Genomic DNA, 10,016 nt, shown 5'->3' on the forward strand with positions numbered 1-10,016 from the left:
GGCAGTTAAGGGGAAAGCCAAGGTTCTTTGCGATTACTTTGTTTCTTAAAAATAAAATAATCCTCATGTCAGAGACACAAATTTGGGGATGGCAAGTTTTGCGTTATTATAATGATACTAGTGGCCCGGTACACAAAATTCATGCACATTAAAAGGGAATTAATTAGAGAAAATATTTTAATATTGCTATTTTCCCTTTCTCTATAATAGAAGTGTGAGAGATGAAAGGAAATTAGTAAAATGTATATGAAAATAATATATAAATTTATTAATAAATAAACAGTAACAAAAGGATATAACAAGAGGCATGATATGAAAACAACAAAAACATGATATAAAAACAACAGTGATGCAAACAATGACTGATAAAGTGATTAAACTTATTCTAATATCTCCCTGTACACCACATTAAGAGTGAAAACACTTTCAGAGTGCTTGACTAATTTCCCTTGTGCTGAAGTATTTAGAACTTTAACGTCACATGCTCTTCGAAATAGAGAGAAAGCAACATATAACTGACCATGTGCGAAAATGGGTTCAGATAGGAATATGCCTACTCTGTCTAGAGTTTGTCCTTGTGATTTATTAATAGTCATCAAGAATGCTGGCATCACGGGAAACTGTTGTTGAATCAATTTAAATGGGAGGCCAGTGTCAGATGGGGACAAATCAATTCTTGGAATCAGAACAACCTCTCCCTCTGCAGATCCTGTTAATACTTCAGCTTCGATAATGTTAGGTCATAATCTTTTGAAAATAAATCTGGTACCATTACAAAGACCCCATTTACTATTGAGATTTCTCAATAGCATAATGATTGCAACGACTTTCAATTTTAATTTATGACACAGCATTCCTGAAGGAGTAATACTATTAAGAAATTTGATAGGAAAATTTTCCTTTTCAGCATCATCTGTTGAATCAATGGAATCATCACTCAAATATGTGTAAAAATCTCCATTGAGTATATCCAAAATTTCTTCATTTACTTTTTGAACGTGCTCATTTTTTGGACCAAGAACTGCATGTTTAGATATATTTTTAATATTATCTATAGATATAGTATTTCCAAAGGTAGCTTCAATAATAGATCCATTACAAATCATTTCACAGGGCATTTCAATAATATCCATTCCTAAATGAAAACTGCTATCAAGTTTGCCATCTCCAAGTTTTACTAACCATCCACTATAAGCAGAATCCTCTGATCTCATATTTGTTGTAAGAGACAACTTTCTGAAACATCCCCAAACATTGCAGTACTTTAAACTCGTTTGTATTATGGCGGATCGCATAACATGCAGTACAATACTGAGACATTGTCGAAAATCCCCTCCAAGAAGGAGAACTTTCCCACCAAATACAACGTTCAAATTCATAATTTCTCTTAGTAATCTGTCTATGGTGTTTATAGCATGACTGGATGCCATGGTGTATTCATCAATAATGAGAAGTTGGGCCTTTTTAATAGTTTTAGCAACTTCACTGTTTATATTGAGTCTAGAAATTGAAGTTTCGTTTAATGGAATTGGTAATTTATATTGGGAATGAAAGGTGCTTCCACCAAGAAGTAAATTTGCAGCAATTCCTGTAGACACTGTGGGTAAAACAGTACCACCACGACCTCTAATATAATGTATTAAAACTTTATAAAGACATGCCTCCATGCTCAGAGGGCCGGTTCCTGCTTCAAACCTCGGCCTTACCGGAAACAGCTTAGGGAGGGCGCAGCTATTGCTAAGAGGACCCAGGACTCAGTGCGTCCACACTTTGAGAGCGGGTTCCTGCCTGAAACCTCGCCCTCATGGGAAACAGCTCTGTGAGGGCGGAGCCATTTCCAAGACGACCCCTGCAGGACTGACTTCCTTCCTGTTGGTTGAGCCTCGGTCGTGACACGTTACACCCAGGGTTTTTATATAAATAGATAACAATAGGAATTGATTTTCTCATGATTCTGAAGGCTAGAAGTCTGAGATCTGGAGATTCTCTCCTGACCTTTTGATAGCTATCTTCGCCCTCTGTCTTCACACGACCTTCTCTCTCTGCATGCCCGTAACTTTTATAAGAACAAGAATCATATTGGATTAGGGAGCATCCATATAACCTCTTTAAAAACCTTGTCTCCAAATACAGTCACATTCTAAGGTACTAGGGGTCAAGATTTCAACATATGACTGGAGAGGCCACACAATTCAACACATAACACATACCTATCAGAATGCCAAAAAAATTTTTTTAAAGAAAAATTGTGACATTTGAAGTGCTAGTGAGGATGTGGAAGATTATGATTCACATTCATTGCCAATGGGAACACAACATGGCATGTCCATTTTGGAAATCATGTACTTATTGTATGGGCCAGCAATTTCATTCCTAGGTATTTACCCAGGAGAAATTAAAACATGTTCACACAGAGATTGCATATAAATGCTTACAACAGTTTTATTCATAGTAGTCCAGAATTAAAAGAACCAAAATATTCATCAACTGGTATATAAATAAATTGTTGTATATCCATAGAAGGAATACTACTCATGAATCAAAAGGAACAAATCACTGATACATTCAACAATGTGAATAATCTCAAAGGCATTGTGCTTTTAAAAAAAAAAAAATAGCCAGATACAGAAAGCTAAGTAAAAGAAGGCAGACACAAAAATGGTACAATTTATCTGACTCTGGAAAAGGAAAAACTAAAGTCAAAAGACTGGATCAGTGATTGCCAGGGGCTAGGGATGAGATCTACTGGAAGAAGGTTTGGGGTTAGAGGGGTAGTTTATGAGTTAGGGAAATGGTCTATACCTTAATTGTGGTAGTGGTCACTGAACTGTATACATTTTTCAAAACTCAAACTGTCCTCTTAAAGAATGTAAATGTTACTGTATGCAAATTTTGCCTCAACAAGCTTAACTTTTTTTTAAAAGTATCAAAAATAATAATCTTAAGAGCAAACCATGGAATTGATGAAAAATAGGATGTTAAATATTTTCAAAATTATATGGTATATTCAACTACAATGCTCTTACTAAAATAATCTAGTATTGATAATAACATTTTTAATTCATCTGATTTCAATTTATTTTTGTGTATGACTACGTTACATATAAATATTACTACAAGTACATGTGTAGACTTTATACATAAATAGTTAGATATGTAAATGAGATGCATGTTCAAATTTTATTTTTCCCTAAGTCATGAACACTCAAATATTTTGGATATCACTGATTTAGATTTCTTCCAATTTTTTATTATTACAATAAATAATTCTCATACTTACAACTTTGTGCTTAGAGCTTTTATTTTTATTTTGGCTTTTTTTAAAAAAGAAGACTGACATAATTTAGATTAAGAAATCAATGTAAAAAAATGATGCCTCATGAAATTTATATGTTCAATTGTTTTCCAAAGTTGTTGAACCCATTTACCTTCCCACAAACAATGAATGAAAGTATATGTTTCACTATACATTTGTCAGCACTGATTGATATAATCATTTTAAGTGCTCTTTATTATATGATGGAAGACTCATTCTCTTATTATTTTAGACTTGAATTAGTAAATTACTTTCAGCAGCTACTAAAGTCTTACAAACATGGTCCCACCTATTGATATAGTGTATTATATGCATTGAGTTCCATATATTAAGCCATCTTTACGTTCTTGAGCAGAATGTACAATTTTGAGTACTTGCTGGCAAAGCTGGCCCAGTGGTTTGTAGTTGGTAATGGCTCCTCATAGTGACTCCGGAGTCCCCATTCCTCCCAGAACCTAGTCCTTCAATAGATGTTTATTTTCTTATTCCTACTGCTGCATACTTTCCCTCAGTCTCTCAGGTACTTGCTTATATTTCCCTGTGAAGTGATCGTTTTCATAGTATGCCACTGCCTTCGGCTCCTTAAAACGGTTGTCTGTCTCTCATTCTTCGGACACTGAGCAGGCCATTATCACATCTATGTCCAGCACAGCCTCCAGAACAGAAATGGCTTTCCCTTCGGGAACCTGGGGGCACTGCACTTAGGCTTTGAGCTTTTGCAGAGCCCTGGAAGTGCAGGCATCCACCACCCACTGAGTAATGCGGCCTAGATTACAGTGTATATGAGGGAGTCCAGAGCTGCTATCTAAATAGGCTTTATCCGCCACCCTATCACCTGAGGGGAGCTTTCGTGCATATGACAGAAGCAAGTGGCAAACATATTACAACATGACTTAATTCTCAGCGTCTGAGAGAGTGAAAGCAACAAATACCAGCACCAGAAGGAGAAAACAAACAAACCAATAAGGAAAATTGTCTTTGGCACTTAAAACTGGCTAAATGGTGTTAAGACCCCCTGGCTAACTTTTATTGAATCCATTCTTTGAAGCCAACAATACAAAGCAGCCAATACTACTTCAATAATGCTTATGCTTTCCCATGAGAAAGAAAAACACAATTCTCAATTCTGACTATACATCAAAACAATCTCTAGCACTTTATACATACATGGACCCAACACCCAGATATTCTCTTTAGAGGGTCTGGGATGAGGACTGAGCTTCTGTACTTTTCAAAGGCTGCTTGTATGATTTTGATGCTGAGCCAACATTTAAAACCACTGGTTTTGAATTCTGGGGATCAGATTGGGAAAATATTCCTTTCCAGAAAGTTTAACAACAACAACACACAATCTTAAGATCTGAAAGTACCAAATCTTTATTTTTAGCTGGTTAATCAATGTGTACATTGATTAAAATGAATGAACCATATTGTCAAGGATTAACACTCCTAATACAAGTCCCAGAGTTACTCTGTATGGGATAAAATGACCTATCAAGTAGAAGGGGGATTAGAGATCTTTTGCAGGTTTTATCTGTCCTGCTTGTCCATGACTAGTAGCATAAAGCTGCACAATGATAGGATGTGTGCTCAGTTTGACAAGGCAGTCTTCCTCCTAGAATAGAGGTCTTGGTTTACTTATGCAGGCATAAGAGTATTTGGAAAGCCCAAGACTAATAATATAAAATGATTTGAGATTATGGAAAGTAAAATAATAGCAAGTTTTATTAAACCCATCTGTTCATCTGTATACTTCTCCCAACCCCAGGGAGAAGCAAGAAAACAGTCTTATGTAATATACTCACATAAGCGGGCCGGAACAGGCAGAGGCTGGGCCCAGAGAGGCAGCGGCTGACCCTGTTGCTGGAAAATGAAGAGAAGAGGGAGGCATTGGCAGTGCAGCAGTTTAGGGAAGAGGGTTATCAATCTATTGGTAACCAGAAAAGAAGGGGAATCTTTTTCTAAGGGCACTGCAATCAGAAAGGACCCTTTCCACAAGAATGGTCATACTTCCATGGCGGGGCCATGGGGTACAGTAGCATTTAAGAAGAAAAAGACCAGTGTCTCTGCAGAAAGAGCTGTTTTACCTGGGGAGCAAGTCAGTGTGACTTAAATAATTAATATTGGGGGTTCTCATAGCACAGATAACAGGACTCAATAAATGTTGAGACAATTCATCAACTAAATATAAATAAATAAATAGATAAATAAATGAATAAATAAATAGATTTGTAATTTATTGCTGGTCTGTTTCAAGACAATAATTGTACAGAATTTTACATATTGTTTTTCAGCTCTGAATTCAACCTTTGCCCTCTACTCTATATTTCACAGATGTCAAAATTAGCTGCTTTCTTATTGGTTTCTGCTCATAGGAAATATCAGAGTGGAACTGGAAGAAGAAAGTAGAGAGGAGGGACTAGATTCCCTTGTTCCGGTCAGCTGGGTCCAGCCTTCAGCTTCCCTGGGCACTGGGATCACCATCACAGGTGCCAGCAAGAGCCAGCGATGCCCCTTCCTCAGAGATCTGAGCATCTATTCTAGTAACTCCAGTTCATCCCTTTGCCTGCAGTTACTTTATCTGCCTTACCTCAGTGTGCCCCTTTCCCTTTCAGCCTTCTAAATGGAGCCTGTGTAACTAACTCCCTGTATCCAGTCCTTCCCTCTGTTGGAAATGCTTAGTGTATTTTTTGCCTTCCTGTCTAACCCTGCCCAGTACAGAAGGCAACAGTTGGTCTGGCTAATGTATTCAGAGGGGAAGAACAAAATGCAAACACATTAATTGTGCTTTTTATTCTGCCCATAATTTGTTCAAATAAGCATTTACTGAGCATCTCTGTCTAGAGATAAGTGTCTCCGATTTATAATGAATGATACAATTCAAATGTGCAAGTAAAACCCAATAATAAAATGTACTGAAGAGTATAAAATATTATATAAAGTGTTATACTTTCTTAATATTATTTAATTCACAACGCCGTTTTCTGTAAGCTAACTGCCTCTACTTTCAACTATTCTCTCAGCTTCTGAGTCATCACCCCAGGCCTAGCCCTGTTTCTGTAACATCAGCCTCTCAAGATCACACTGCCCTGACTCTCATCCTACCCGCCTCTTCCTCAGGCACCGTCTCCTTGAATCCTTTGACTCTCAAGGAGTGGGCAAGTGGCAATTGTCTTTGGTTCCCAATGTGGGCCAGCCATCAATGCCCTGGGCTGATTTACAGTAGTCCTTTGTAAATGCTCATGTTTGAACTCCAGAAATTGTAATAGGGCCCCAGTATGAATTGACTGGATTACTTTCTTGGATTCCATGGAATGCTCAGTGTGAAATATATCCCATAATTTTGAGCTCATGCCAAATAATGAAACTCTGCTGAGTGAACAGATTTAATATTGAGTGATGAGAGGTCATCATTTCCTACGTAAAATCCACACTCTTAACTCAGAGAAATATCATTCAGACAGCTGGATTCTCCGGGGGGGTGGGGGGAGGTGTTTGTTTTCATATGTGTCCATTCACACACCTACAGTTCCCTTCAATGCTCGGAGCCCTTGGGTCTTACAACACTATATATAGGACTAATGTACACTCTATTGTGCCTCTTTTCTTAAACTTTATTTTAAAATATTAAACAATTGAGCACTATTGTACTCAGCCCCTACAACAAGAAATCAACATTAAAAAGAAAAAAAAAAAGCTCTGCACTGAGTTCTTATTGATACTGATAAGGGCATATTTGAACTTCTGGAACAGTGTAATGTTGAAAAATTCTAGAGTATAGTTTAACTTGAGTGAAAATATATTTTTGTTTTCTGATCATTTATTTGAGACAGTGCCAAAAGTCTGCATGTTAGCTATAGGTTTCCAATTATGTTTTCTGGGTGTGTTTTTTTCCATAAAATTAAAATATATTCACTCAATTGTCACTCCAAGTGTGTGAGCGTGGAGTGGGGATCTAGCTAAATAGATTTTAAAAAATCTACTCAAATCTTTAAAAGCTACTGAAGAGGGGATAAATTATCAGAAATGTCTTTCAGAAATAAAGGGTAAATTTTAAAGCTTGGTGTCACTTAACCAGTATATTCATGTGAAAGGAAGGAGTATTTCCTTTATATATATCCAAAGACCCTCTTGCTTCTGTCCTGATTGAGGTTCTCTTACTCTCTTTGCTAAGTAACCTTTTCCTCCTGACCCTTCAACCCAATCTATTCTTTACACAATAGCTTACTTATTGTTCAAAATCCAAATAAGTCATCCCTTGTTTCAAATTTCCTTTCATTCCCCATTAATTCAAAGACTTAAAAAAGGCTGTAGTTTATTATTCATTTTAAAATATGCTACAGCACATATACAACAGTCTACCTCTTTCTGCATTTCTGTGCTATTATTGTCCTGTCATTTGAGAAGCATAAAGAAGGTAGCCAAATCTATATTTATAAAGTAATTTAAATCCGATAGCCCAGCACAAAAAGGAATACATGAGAAAAATAAGTTATAACCTTTGTCCTCTGCCATTTACGTTAGAAAAGAGTAAGAGACAAATTTAAGAGACATATGGGAAATATCTTTAACAAGATTTTGTGATGGGGTGAAGAAAAAAGAGACAAGAAGATGCTCAGATTTCTGAGTAGAACAACTATTTCAATCATGGTGCCATTCTCTGAAATGGTGACCAAAGGAGAAAAACACAAGGAGGGGGAAGATGAGTTGCCCTAGTATGTATTACATTTGAAGTACTTGTGGGAAATTGAAATAGAGAGGTCAAGAAAGAAAATGAATATATGTTTCTGTATTTAGAAAAAAAATCTGTGCCTGAGATATAGATTAAGTGGCCTCCAGCTTATAGGTGATCTTTGAACTCACTTTTTATCCATGAAGAATGTGTGAAATGGAAAAAGAGTTCTGAGAAACAGCACATATTAAGAAGAGAAACCCTACAAGGAAGGCCGGGGATGAGAAACAGAGAGGTAGGGTTACATGGAAGCAAAGAGAGGAGGGTGTGTTTTAGGGAGAAAAATTATAATACAGAGATATGAAGTAAGGCAAGGACCAAAAAGTTTCCATGAGATTCAGCAACAATTAATTCCCGCACCGTGTTGGGAGCTGAAGCTGAGTTACAGTAGATTGAGCAAATGAAGAAGGTGGTAAGGGGATGGAGACCACAGTATAATCTATGGGTCGGGAATTTTGACTTTTATTTTTTAACAGAAAAGGGAGTTGAATAGAAATAAGTTCTGACAGAAAGTTGCTAGAAGGTAGGAAAAAAATAAAGGTTGGCTATAGATGAGAGAGAAAAAGCTCAGAAGCAGAAAATAGCTGTATGATCAATTTCTCCATCTCTCCATTTCTTAGTACACAACCTGTTCTAAGATCTGTCAAATGTTAAAAGAAAGTATATCCTTTGACACTCCCCCCCACCCTATGTATCTACAGTTACCATTTTATTTGTCTGCTCCCTTACACAACAAGATTTCTCAAAGGAGGAATCTATAATCATCATTTCTACTTCCCCTCTTCATATTGGGTCCTTAACTCCTCTTCTGCTGCCATTATTCCTCTGAGATTATTTTAATTGTGACACCGAGGAGTTCCACCTCATCAAAGTCAATGAAAAATCACTTCCTTCTTCTCATCTTAAACACTTAGCAATTGCTCAGCCTGTTTGAATACTCTTTTCTTGAATTCTGTGATACCCACCACTCTTGGTTTTCCCACTGCCTCACTGTTTGTTTGGTCCTTAGTCCCAACATAATTCTTCCTCTGCTAGAGTTCTAAATGACAGAGTGCCCCACAAATAGGCTTAGACTTTTTTCTATTTTGCATCCACATATATCCAATAGATCATTGCTTAAAAATCCAGATATACAAATAACTCCTAGTTGTTGTTGTTTTTTTCCTTGTGTAGTTGTTCTACTTGAATTTCCACTGGATTGTATAATTGAAAGTTCAAATGTAACTTATCCAAAACAGAGCTTTTGATTGCCCTGTGACCTTTCAACCTATTCATCCCTCAGATTTATTCACCTAACATTTTGTTCATCACTGAACATTTCCCAAAGCCAACCTTATAGCATCCTTGATTTCTCTTCCCCTTCCCTCTCCCTTACTATTAATATCTTATCCATCTGAAAATTTTATAAATTTGACATCTAAGACATAGCTCTCCATCTTCTCTCCATTTCCACTACAACTACCCTGTCCAAGCCACCATTATCTTACTTGGAGTAGTGCAGTAGTCTCTCATAGGATTGTCCTGATTCTTTTCATGACTCCTACAATCCATTCTCCTCACAAAGCCAGAGTGATATTTTTCACAAAAATTAGATCGTGTCACTCCTCTGCTTAAAACTTGTCATGGCTTTCCATTGCATTTAAAATAAAAGTAAACTCTCTACCATGTTCCAAAATATCCCATATGATGATCCAGTCCTCCCCGCCTGCATCTGCAACCTCATTGCTCACCACTCTCCCCTTGCATTGTAAGCTCCAGCCACACTGGCCTTAGTTCTGTCCTTGAACATGCCAGGCTCATACCTGCCTCACCTAGGTCTCTTCCCCCTCTATTAGCAGAGCTCTGTCCAAAGACTTCATGGCCGGCACATTTGCATCATACAGGTTTCACCTCCAAGATCCGCTTCCTAAGAAAGGGCTTCCCCTATTTTCCAATCATTACTCTGCTTTCCAGCAACAACTTTGTTTT

This window comes from Myotis yumanensis, unplaced genomic scaffold, assembly GCF_028538775.1.
Source record: "Myotis yumanensis isolate MYYU_CA2020_CCGP unplaced genomic scaffold, mMyoYum1.0.hap1 SCAF_10, whole genome shotgun sequence".
Taxonomy (NCBI): Eukaryota; Metazoa; Chordata; class Mammalia; order Chiroptera; family Vespertilionidae; genus Myotis; species Myotis yumanensis.